A 13,446-nucleotide genomic window follows, 5' to 3' on the forward strand; every position below is an offset into this window, starting at 1 on the left:
TTTTCTTTTCTTTTCTTTTCTTTTCTTTTCTTTTCTCTTTCTTTCTTTCTTTCTTTCTTTCTTTCTTTCTTTCTTTCTTTCTTTCTTTCTTTCTTTTTTACATCTGGAAATATTTACCTCAAGATCTTTAGAAAAAGAGTTTTTGGTTGAATAGAGGAGAGGAGCAAGGCAGAGGAAGCGTTCATCTCCAGCTCAGCAAACAACAGACTGTGTACCTGATCAGAATGAGCAGAAGTGTCTTCTTTTCTGAGCCTATGAGTTCATTGCCGTTGATACAAGGACCTTATCTGTGGTAGGCTATGACAGAGTTCCAAACCAGATGATGGGACTCGGAGAGGCTGGTTCTGTTGGATGATTACAATCATCTTGGTAAATACTTAGTGCCATTTACTGCGAGGTGACAGTGGGAGTACAGAGCTTTGTGGGCTTCACAGTTAGTGTTGAGGAGTCTAGGAGAAAGATGCTGTAGGAGCAATGATAACTTAACAGCAGGACTGCCAAAAAGTGCCTGACACGGTCCTACATAAACATCTAAAGCTTCCTTCTACTTTCCAGTGCTAGTGCAGTCCAGTTCCTGCTGAGACTAGTGCTATGAGGGACGTTTAGGGTGTCATGTATAGGAGACAGCAGATAGGGACTTCTCCCATCCTTTAGATCTCACATTCTCTCCTACTCCTTATCCATGATGGTGATTAATTGAGCCCTGGGGCTGGTGGGTTAATATAGACAGATGTGTCCATTTAGGGCTGAACACTCAAGTTCTTGTTTCAGCACTTTGTCTAGTTACATATCACTCCATAGACTGCTGTTTGCTTCCTCTCTGATTAAAATTGAGAGCATCCTCTATCTGTGGGTATAACCATAAGTATTGAGAAGGTCATTTGACAACGTGGCCATAAGCAAAATTATAGCAGGTTCTATCCTAAGGCCTATGACGTCCCAAGTTGAGTGTTTGATAAGATCTCCCCATTGGCTTAAATCACACTTTTTGGCATTATGAAAGCTAACCAACAGAGAGGAGATTTCTTTGCAGATGGAGATTCAGTCCTCCATGTTACGCAGCTAAAATAGTCATATCTTCAACAATAGCATTTTTTATTATGTGGTTATGATATGTAAACAAGGGTAATGCAATGGCCTCTGTTGTTTTGGAGATCTGTAGAGACTCCTTGAACAAAACTCAATCCCATGCCCTGTATTGTGATTTTCATTTAATAACCCACATCTTCTGAAAGTAGAATTTTCCACCTATGCAGGGTAATTGCATTCAAACTATATTTTTGAAGTTGCATTTTGAAATTAGCTTACTAATCAGTGGGTTTCTGTAAGGTATTGTCATAGATCCTTGGCTTTGATCAATGCCCCCATTTACTCCTCCTTTTCCCATTCTGGCTTAATTAGCCCTTTAGCCTCAGTATCTCTCTCTTCTTTCACGTCACAAGTTCTACTATCTTTACACATTTTTTAAGTTGGCTTATGAGATAGCAGGCTTGCATGAGGCTTTTCCTACTTCCTCCCTCCTGTTTAGTCTTCTCCGTTGACCCTGATTTCCCTATAATCCCCTTCCGGGTTAAAACTTCCTGCCTCCGGAATGTCATGTCACTACCTTAACCTATGTCTTCTCCTAGCACGTTCCCAAAGGCCCCTTTCTAGTTTCCCGGTTTCTGCTTTGCTCTAAGTTAAACACACAAAATAAAGGATATGAAGAAAAATTTAAAGGGAGAAATATATATGCAAATATATATGCTGTTCATGATGCTTTTGTAGATACAAATTCTCATCCAGCTTTTTTTTGTTTTCTGCTGAAAAGCACAAATGTCCGCTGAATACAGATCTCCCACAAGAAAGTCTCAAAATTTGTATGGGTTTGAGTAAAATATATCAAATTCACCCTCAGACTTGAATGTTAATTTTACTGGCTCCCGAATCTTAGATTGAAAGATTTATTGTCTTGACATCTGAAAGGGGTGTGACTGTCTTTTAGCTTGTACAATTTTAATGGAAAGCCTTGAACTGTGTCCCTCTGTTTACCTTGGGCATTTTTCCTTCTCTGGATAGTTTAATGACTTCCACCAGTTTTCAGCAAGTTACTTATATTTTCAGGTTTCCCTTATATTAGAAGCTACTCCTATCCTATAATGTGTTTTCTTTTTTTTTCGTTTTTTTTTTTCTTTTTAGATTTATTTATTTATTATATGTAAGTACACTGTAGCTGTCTTCAGACACTCCAGAAGAGGGAGTCAGATCTTGTTATGGATGAGCCACTATGCGGTTGCTGGGATTTGAACTCGGGACCTTTGGAAGAGCAGTCGGGTGCTCTTACCCACTGAGACATCTCACCAGCCCATGTGTTTTCTTATTACATGTGAAAGATTAGCTTTAAATACTTGAACATAGTTACAATAGTTGCTTTAAAGCTCTCCCAATACTGACTCTGTCATCCCCGTCCTTCTAGAATCTTCATTTATTTATTTATTTTACATTCATTTAGCCTTTTAATTTTTTTTGTTTTTTTTTTATTATTGTTTTCTTTATTTACATTTCAAATGCTATCCCGAGAGTTCCCTATTACCCCCCCCCCCCGCCCCTGCTCCCCTACCCACCCACTCCCACTACTTGGCCCTGGCCTTCCCCTGTGCTGGGTCATATAAAGTTTGCAAGACCAAGGGGCCTCTCTTCCCAGTGATGGCCGATTAGGCCATCTTCTGCTACATATGCAGCTAGAGACACGAGCTCAGGGGGTACTGGTTAGTTCATATTGTTGTTGCACCTACAGGGTTGCAGCCTCCTTAAGCTCCTTGGGTACTTTCTCTAGCTCCTCCATTGGGGACCCTGTGTTCCATCCAAGAGCTGACTGTGAGCATCCACTTCTGTGTTTGCCAGGCACTGGCATAGCCTCACAAGAGGCCGCTATATCAGGGTCCCTTCAGCAGAGTCTTGCTGGCATGAGCATTAGTATCTGGGTTTGGTGGCTGATGATGGGATGGATCACTGGATGGGGTAGTCTCTGGATAGTCCATCCTTTCATCTTAGCTCTAAATTTTGTCTCTGTACCTGTATCCTTTCATGGGTATTTTGTTCCTTATTCTAAGGAGGAATGAAGTATCCACACGATGGACCTCTTTGCTTTTCTTTCTCTTGCGTATGTGTAGCACTTCTGTATAAGGGGCTCGTCACTCACTGGCTTGTCACTTTGAGTGCACCTATTGTCTCAGTTTGTTCCTTTCAGTAGTTAATTTACTTGTGTACTCATCTCATATTTTTCAAGCCCTTTTAAATTGATATTTTTTAATGGATTTTTAATTACTTTCATTTATTTCCATGTGTGCATATGTACATTTGCCACAATAGGCTCAGGGACAATGATTTGAATGTTGGTTTCTTCTTCCACTGTGGGTCCTGAGAAAGGCACTCAGATCATTAGTCTTAGAGGCCAGAACCTTTACTGGCTGAGCCATTGCACTGGCCCTAAGACCCTTTTGTAAACAAGTGTAACACAACTAGAAGATTCGTAAGTCCAGGTCACTACTCTTTCCATTGTTTAGTTTCCTATGGCTTTTGGATGCCTGTTTCTCCTGCACTGTAACTGAATAATCAACACTGCATAGCAGATAATTATGAAGATTGTTTGATGCTGTAAATATAGTCCTTTCATTTAGAGAATATTTCTATTAGCTTTCTGTAGGAAGTCTGCTTCAATCTAGCCGGACACTGAACTGGTTCAAGAATGGAGTTCAGGGTATAATGAAAGCTCACCTCCTAACTTAGGCTATCTGTTAAAGCATAAGTTTTCAGGGGGCCTAACTAAATACTTGGCATGTTTGTCATAGTTCTTCCCCTTGATGACTTTTGAGCTCTTACTTATGTCTCTCTAGTTATCTGTAAACAGACCATCTTAGTTTTCTGTTTCATGATGAAAAACTCAAGGCTGAGTAATTTGTAAACAAAAGAGCTTTATTCAATTTACAATGTGGGAGCCTGAAAGTCTAAAGAGCAGGGTACCAGCTCTGAGGGGAGCCTTGCTGGTTACATAACATCCAAAAGCAGGTGACATTATGTGGGAGTTTATAAGAAAAGGAGAGAGCAAGTCAAGATAGAGAATGGCCAGGTTTACTCTTTTTTTTTTTTTTCAAAAAGATTTATTTTTATTATTTTTAATTTGTGTGTGTGTGTGTGTGTGTGTGTGTGTGTGTGTGTGTGTGTGTGCGCACGCATGCATGTGATTCTCTGGTACATCTGAGCTCAGCTCCTCTGCAAGAGAAGTATGTACCCTTAGCCACAGAGCTACCTCTCCAGCCCTGCCAGGTTTATTCTGAACAACAGTTCTTCATGAGAACTAATACTGTGTTCCATGAGAACACCCTTCATTCCATGTGATTTCCAACGGAGGTATAAAATGATTTCCCAATAAAATACACTTTTTAATCTTACAGCTTTTACGTCTTTTATTTTATCTAGCCAAAGAACATAGGCTAGGACCTTCCAAAAAAAGGTTGGAAATTGTAGTTGTAAATAGGAAAACAATATATTTGACCTAGTTATATTGCTGTGAGGATCAAGCTGGGATATAACATATAAACATTAAGGTGTCTAGGAAACAAAAATGAGATGGTGGTGGTACCGATGATATTGATGGTGATAATTATGAATATTGTCATCTCATTTCTGACCGAGATAGAGGATGTTCTCAAGACTCTCCCACTTAGCACCACACTTGCCATTGGCAGTGTTAAAGATACAAGGGTATATGCATTTTTCCTTTTCATAAAAAGTTGTATTTTAATTTAGAACCAATATCAAATTTTATCTAATGTCTTCACCTTATGATGCAAAGTGCACATTTAAAATTTAAGAACAGTGTGTGTTTATATGTTTTCTTTTCTTTTCTTTTCTTTTCTTTTCTTCTTTCTTTCTCTCTCTCTCTCTCTCTCTCTCTCTCTCTCTCTCTCTCTCTCTCTCTATTTATTTATTTATTTATTTTTGGTCTCCATTATATATGTGTGTATGTGTTCATGTAGGTTCAGGTGCACAAGAACATGTGCACATCTGTGTAGAGGCCAGAAGCCATTTTTTTCATGAAATATCTTGTTTGTTAAGACAGGGTCAGAATTCACCAAGTAGGCTAGACTTACTGGCTAGCAATTTCCATACCTGTCTCCATATCCCTGGCACTGGGATTAAAATCAATATGCCCACATCCTCCCAGGTCTCTGGTTTGTCTCAGAGATGCCCCCAGCACACCGATTTCTCTTCTTCCTCCCAGCCCTCTCACCCCCACCCCACCTGATCTCCACCCCCACTTCCCTTCCCACCCTGTCTCCCACCCAGTTCCCTCTCTCTATCCACTTCTGATGTCTTATTTTATTTCCCCTTCTGAGTGAGATTCAAGCATCCTCCCCTGAACCCTCCTTTTTTGGGTCTGTGGATTGTAGCATGGTTATCTTGTACTTCATGGCTAATGTCCAGTCTGGGTTACCTCACTCAGGATGATACTTTCTAGTTCCATCCATTTGTCTGCAAATTTCATGCTGTCCTTGTTTTTAATTGAAGGAATAGCCAGCCAATGACAGGCTCAACTTGAGGCCCACTCTGTGGGAGAGAGCCAACCTATTAATGAGACTTTGCCATGGCTGCAGACATGCTCCCATAACTGTCATCTGAGAGGCTTCATCCAGAAATGGATGGAAACAGATGCAGAGACCCACAACCAAACATTAGACAGAACTCAGGGACTCTTGTGCAAGAGTTGGAGGGAAAGATTGTCAACTAACCTGGGCCCAAGGGGGCTCACAGAGACTGAACCACCAACCAGAGAACATGCATGGACTGGACCTAGGTCCCTACACATATGTAGCAGATGTGTAGCTTGGTCTTCATGTGGTTCTCCCAACAATTGGAAGAGGTACTGTCTCTGTCTGACTCAGACTTTGTTGCCTGCCATTGGGTCCCCATCTCCTAGCTGGGCTGCCTTATCTGGCCTCAGTGGAAGAGGATGCAAATAGTCCTGATGAAATTTGATGTGCCAGAGTGGATTGGTACTCAGGGAGAGGGAGAAATGGGAGAATGGGAGTGGGAGGATGTGACTGGGGTGGGGGGGAGAGAGAGGAGGGGGCTGCGATTGGAGTATAAAATGAACAAATAAATAAATTAATGAAAAGAAGAGAATGAACAAAACAAAACAAAAAGATCGCCATGTCTGACGTTCTCATGCTCTCGCGTTAAGGACTAAACAACTTAGCCATCTCCCAAACCTCTTCTTACAGTATTATTAATTATTAATTTCTGCTTGCTATGCACTAAGCCCAAAGTTTATGTTGTCTACCGTGAACTTGATATTTTGGGTGGATTTAGTTTTTCTTCTGTTTGTTTGTTTTTTTCTTTTTTTAAGCTACCCAGATGATGTTTCATCTCCTCCACTTCTCTTTTTTCCAGCCCTCTGAGTCCTTGAGTGTCTCATAGTCAAACGCACACAGATTTTTATCTGAGCAGTGGCTGTGTTCTCCTGGGATGTGTTCATCTGCCACTTGTTTTTCTTCATGTTTCCTGCTTTTCCTGAAAGTAACTTCGCTTAGATACTTGGGTGGTTTATTCAGGGTTATTATGTATTTTGTGAATGAGGTGTTTTCAGTTATTGCTATGAGGCTCTTTCAAGCGGAATCGGAGAACAGTGTTCCTGGCAAGCAGCACATTTCCTGAGTTCACAGCTAAGCCCTTCATGACTCGGGGCTCAGTGCGTGTGAACCATCTGAACCTCTGTTTCTCCAGAGTTCAGTTGCTGAACTGTTCATAATTTAAGGTCCATTTCCTTCACCCTGCTTCAATGATATATTGCTTCTTGACATGAGTAATGTTTCCTTGTTCAGCACCACCTCCTCTATGTTCTTTGGGGTCAAAGAGAGGTTACAGACGCTCTTTCTAGAGGTTCAGGCACCCTGTTCCTATTCCTCAATGGGGCTTATGCGTTTGCCCCTTGTGCCATGCCATATATCTTGGAGAACTGCCCTGTTTGATATTTGTGATCCTTGATCCTCAGTCACATATGTCTTGGTAGGTGTCCCGCTCTAACCTTTGACCTTCTCTGCAGGCAATTCTTCCTCAAATTTTGTAGGTCAAGGTTACAGGAGTCTCGTCGCTTTATCAAAGGTTGTTTTCTTCTTTTTTAGTTTTAATGGATGTTTTGAGTCTATTTCTTAGCAAAAACCACTGAGACAATTTTATTCAGGCATTTTCTATTCAAGCATCACAGATATGTGTTTTGGGAAACCCATTCTTATCTTATGCAGATTAATTGATCTCAGTGCTATATTTATATAAAGAATTCTGAAATTTATACAAATGTTATATGGAGTTTATATATATTTATCCTTGTCCCTTAGTACTTGTTACATTCCATCTTTCACATGCTCTTACTAATATGCACAAAGAACTTTGCCTGTTTGCCATTCTAACATGATTTTACCTCCTAAGTTACAATTGTAATCATTGTGTGATAAATAATTATAATCATCTTTTGAGAGTTTTCTATTGTTGTCCATTAGTATTTTTTGCTTCTTCCGATGGCTATTCAATTTTGTGTGAATCATATGAGGTTTTCTTCAAGGTATAGGATATGTGTATTTCTCCACTATTTGAAAGCTTTATTTTTTTTGGTGCAATTTTACTATTAATTTTATACTTGATATTAAATATATCAATATACACAGATCATAAAATGGACTTTGATTGTATTCAGCCCTTATTCATTCTTATTTTCCTCTTATTCCTGTTGGCCCCATCTTAACTCATCCCTTTCCTATTTTGATGATTAAAAATATTATTATTCTAGATTAACTTCAGAATCATGTGTTGAGTTTCCAAAAATAAACCTTCAAGCCCACTGGGGTTGCAGAGAGTTTATTTATTTATTTTGGGGCAGGAGAACTGACATCTTGACAATATTAAATCTTCTTTGTTGGTAACATAATGTAGTTCTCCGTTTAAAAACATTTTTCTTTTATGTCCTTTAATAACAACATTGTGGTTTTCTTCAAAATTCTGCATGTCCCTCGTGGCTTTAACTCTTAGGTAATGTTTATTGTCATGCTGCTTGCAACGCGGCTTGTTTTCTAATTCATTATGTGGTGAAATATTGGGTTTTATTTTTTAATGACTACTTTTGATTTGGAGGTATAATGTTTCCCATAGGTGCATGTGAAGGTGGGCTTTGAAGTGATACCTAGGTGGAGAAATTGATCACTGGGGACAAAGCTTGCAATTTCTTAGCCCAGCACCGCTTCCTGTTTGCTCTCTGCTTCTTGCCTATGCTGCAATGTAACCAGCTGCCTTATGTTTCTGCCACACCTTCCCCACTGAGATGAGTTGTGTCCCCTTGAATGGTAATCTAAAATCAATTCTTCCTCCCTTAACTTACTCCTTGTTATATATTTGATCACAGGCATAGGGAATGTAGCTAGTACTACTTTATTAAATTTCGCATCATTGCTGGTTGTTTCAGATGATTCTTTTGAGTTTTATACATCAAAATTTATGCTGTCTACATATATGTTTTCCCTTCCCTTTCTCAATATTCATATTTAATGCTAACTTTCTTAATGAACCCAATAGGCACTTTTGATTACAGTAGTAATGCTTCTACTTTATTGTTAGTGTATTTTTATAGACCACATATAGGTGGAACTATTAAAAATATTTTCAGTGGGCCTAGAGAGTGTGATGACCTAGAAGCCAAGTGAAAGATGCATGGGATAGATGAAGCAATTGTTACCTGTGTCAAATACCAATGATTAGTCAAGGAAGAAAGGAATGTGACTAACTATGAGATAAATCAAGCATTAAGGCCACAATGACCTTGACATAGTTGTTCCAGTGGAGTGATGGGCTCCATACATGCACAATTTTAGTAGTTTTGTGAAATAACAATATATAGATGAAAATGTTAAAAAGTTAAAAATAAAAGTGAGGACAGAAATCCTAAATGAACTTTGAAGATGATAAGTACCCGCAAGTGGTACACTTTACTTAAACTTGAGAAAGTACTTCACTGAGATTGCATTCTTACCACTGATCAAATCTTTAGGTTTAAGACTTAAGACCATATATATTTTTTTTTCTTAGAGAGAAACGACAAACCATAGTGCTGTGATGGTTCCATTACCACAGAAGTGCTTCTGCTATTTGAATAGCAAAATGAATCTTTTTTTTTCTCCAAGATTGTGATGGTCCATCTGGTCAACCTGGTAGGATGGAGATACATCAATGAGATAAGTAAAGTGTATTTCTGGGTATGCTCTATAGACCCTTCTAGATAGGGTTCACAAACATGGGGTGACCTAATTGTGGGTGACACTAATCTACAGGCTGGAGACCTAGGTGGAATACCATAGGGACTGGGAGAAAGCCCACAAGCATAACATTCTCTAACTCTCCTTGTTTCCTGGTTGCTCTCATGTCACAAAGAGATGACATGTCTAACATCAGAAGCTAAAACATCCAGCTGAGTTGTTTGTGCCAAATATTATATCATGGTAATGAAAAGTGACTATGAGCCATTGGCAATTTTGTGGTAATTGTAGCAGTTGGAAGAACAATTTAGTAGCTATTTGAAGATCACTTTGAGAAACTGTTCATGCAATATAGTAAGAAAATCTGAAACAAAGAATGGGAAAATAGTAAGATTGTTATAGCTACATTTAAAACAACAGCATTTTATTTTATTCTTGTATTTTAGAATTTTATTCAGTGATGCTAATATTTGATTTTGGCTAGATGTTGGTTCTACCCATTTCTTCAGATATTGCTTATACATTTTCAGCCCCACTTACCCAGTCTCTTTCTTTGATGAGTAGGTTCTCTGTTTTCTGACACTTGGAGTTTTCACCCCTGCCCAGTTTACTGAGGGCTTATTTCATGGTTGATTCGCTGTTAGCATTTTCTGGTTTGCTAGGCAGTTCCACTTGTTTGTGTGCACTCGTTTTTCTAAATTTGACTTACTTTTATTTCCTCATTATTTTCCTTGAAGTCTAACTCTGGGATTACTTTCTCATGAATCAGATCCACCTTCCCTTAAGTAGTGCCTACATCTACAATTCCATTCTTTCCATGATTCTTTAAGAAGTTTTCTTATCGAAGTGCCTTTCCCCATAAAACTTGACTCCATTCCTTGAGAACCTGCATATGCCACCAAAGCCCAACTGAAGCAGAGTGAGTGCCATCCACAAGTCAGATTTCTAACTGGGTAAAAGAGTAAGAGAAGAAATGAAGACAAAACCCCAACTATGGAAAGTTTGTCATAGTAAATCAAAGAATGTCAATCTTAATCAAATGAGAGGGAAGCCAGGAAGAGGCATAAAAAAAGATCATTCAGGAATATATGTTAGAAGTCAGTGAGAAAAATGTTTACTAATTAAAAAGCATGTGTACTGAATTGTGAAGAAAAACTAGTAAATTACATTAGGTAAATTACAGTTTTGAAGACAGGATACTAACAGTCAGAAGCTCTTGTCTGTTTTAAAATAATAGTCCTCTCTGACTATCTGGTGAAGTCTGTAAAACTTTTCTTAGAATAATTATTTAATTGGATAAAATAAAATATACTGGAATTACAAAAGAAAACTAGTTATCTTATAATTATTAAAATATTTATGTTGTGGCCCAGCAAATATGTACTCTTCAATTCACATACTACATTACAATATGATTTACTTAAAATATAGCCAGTTAAACTTTAGTTTTATTTATGAAGGACAGTATTGTTGTGAAGGCTGTGGTTTCTAAGCTTGAATGAAAATATGACTGTCAGTTATTTTGATTAACCATTGATGATCAATAGATAATATTAGAAAACATTGAATTCTGTGGTTCCCTGTGTGGGAACTTGTCACTTTTGATATGAAAACACAAGAGGATATGTTGTCTGAATGACTTAAGGAAATTTGGGACTTTGACTAGTTCCTTAGGTGTGTTGCATGCTGAGCACTGACAGGCAAGGATGCTGTAGTTATAGGCGACTTTAGCAACAAGTTAGCTTCTACTGAACCTTTGAAGTAAAGACCGTTAGACTTTTCATCTTTGTGCCAAAATACCCTATGCAAACTACCTAGAAAAGTAAGGGTTCATTTTGGCCCATGACTTCAGAGGCTCTGGTCTATGGTCTTCATCTTCTTTATTACTCGGCACATAGTGAAACAGCTTATCATTGCAGTGGGAGAAGGTGTCGTGGGCTATTCACCTCATACTAGACAGGAAGTATAGAGAGAAAAGCTGCCTGCACCATGCAATGTTTCTTTTCCTCTAGCCCAGTGGTTCTCAACCTTCCTAATGCTGTGACCCTTAAATACAGTTTCTCATGTTGTGGTGACCCCCAACCATAAAAGTATTTTGTTGCAGCTGTATACCTGTAATTTTGCTACGGTTATAGATCATAGTGTAAATATTCGGTATACAGTGTATCTGATATGTGACCCCAAATGGGGCCACTCATGATTCAGGGCAAATCTTCTCATTAATGGGTCATTGCTAAAAATGCCCTCACAGATATTCCCAGAGGCATACTTTACTAATTTAGGTACTTTCTAATCCAAAGAAATTGATGGTCAAAATTAAGCACCAATAGGGATGTGTTTAAATCCTACTGAGAGAGAACTATAGCAACCATACCATGATACAAAAACAAAACAAAACAAAACAAAATAAAATAAAACAAAACAAAACCCCTTTGTTATTTCTCTTGGTGATAGTCTATGGTGGCACAAGTAAGAATGACCCCCATAGGTTCATATATTTGAATGCTTAGTCACCTGGGAGTAGCATTATTTGTAAGGATTAGAAGAATCAGGAGTTGTGACTTTGTGTGAAGTAGGTGTGGCCTCGTTGACAAAGCATGCTACTGGGGTGGGGCTTTCAAAAGCCCCAGCCAGGCCCAGGCTCTCTCTCTTTGTCTGCAAACCTATATGTAGTGCCGAGCTACTGCTCTACCCCCATGCATGCAGTCATGCTCCCTGTCATGAGGATAATGGGCTATGCCTCTGAAACTGTAAACAAACCCCCGGTCAAATGCTTTCTTTCATAAGAGTTGCCCTGGTCATGGTGTTTCTTCACAGCAACAGAACAGTGACTAAGACACAGTCATAGGTGTTACTAACTCTGCTGTGCCTTACTGTCTATATTTATAATGGAAGGAAATGTCAAGCTAGGGTTCTGTGGACAAAAGATTATTTTCTTCTGCTCACAGTCATCTGCGTCTTAATTTCTACCCAGGATCCCAGGTTACACTCATTTGCTGTAGAATCTTTATTCTCGGCTCACTTATGACCTCTACCACATTAGTCATGGAGTGTTAGACAATAACACTGGAGCCAGTCTCAATCCCTTTTCTGACATAGTGCTTTAGTTTAATTGGTCCTAAACCTCAAAGAAGGTGTTTTGGCAAAGCTGTTACATTCTAAATGGTGAAATCCAAGAAGAGTGAACTAGGCCAGAAGCCATAGAGCCTGGTTGTTTTCAGATCAGAAAAATGACTTGCTGTTGGAACAAACTTGCCCTGCTTTTTCTCAGGACCTGAGAAAAGTTAGACTCATTTTTATTCCTATGACGAATCTTTCTCTCTGTTATCCATCTGAACTAGAGGCCAAGGGTATGATTGTCGACTCAGATACACTAAGTCCATCAGAGTTATCCTTCAAGGTGTATTCTGAGTTTATGACTGCAATCAAAGGAATTAGTTTGGCTTTGTTTAGTTGCTTTTTCTTTGCATGTTAATGAGGATAATGTGTGGAGAAGATATCCATTTTTTACTGTATGCTTCGAGCCAATCAGACCTTGCAATCTGATGTAATCTGTGTTTTAGTTTTCTAAACATCTACGTTTAAAATGTGTGGATTCAAGCTACATAGAGTACCAAACACTTTCATGCAAAGTAGATTTAAGATGCTAAATCTCATGCTTCTTTGAAGATTATAAAGTGGAACACAGTGCTCAAAAGTTGAATATACAATTCCTTGATCTCTTTTGTGTATAATTTTGTGAGGTTTTGAAGAGTAATGAAAAATTTCATGTGGGATTTGCAACTCAGAATAAGAATTAGAGACATAAGTTTTGAGTTTGAAAGTTCTGAAGTTCTGTTTGTGCTCACAGTATAAAATTCATGTAGAAAAAGTCTATTTTTAAAACACAAATCAGTGTAAAGGGGCTACAGATAATTTAAGATAGCAAGTGAAAAGATGTTCTATCAGGGCATTAGCTTGAAAAAAATAAGTGTAGACTCTTTAAATTAAGTTGATTGTATTGCACATAAGATGTAGCTTGTGTGCAGGGACATGGGGCACATGTAAGCTCACATCTACTTTTTCTTTTTCCTTTCCTTTCCTTTCCTTTCCTTTCCTTTCCTTTCCTTTCCTTTCCTTTCCTTTCCTTTCCTTTTCCTTTCCTTTCCTTTCCTTTCCTTTCCTT

This window comes from Mus pahari, chromosome 9 (genome assembly GCF_900095145.1).
Source record: "Mus pahari chromosome 9, PAHARI_EIJ_v1.1, whole genome shotgun sequence".
NCBI lineage: Eukaryota > Metazoa > Chordata > Mammalia > Rodentia > Muridae > Mus > Mus pahari.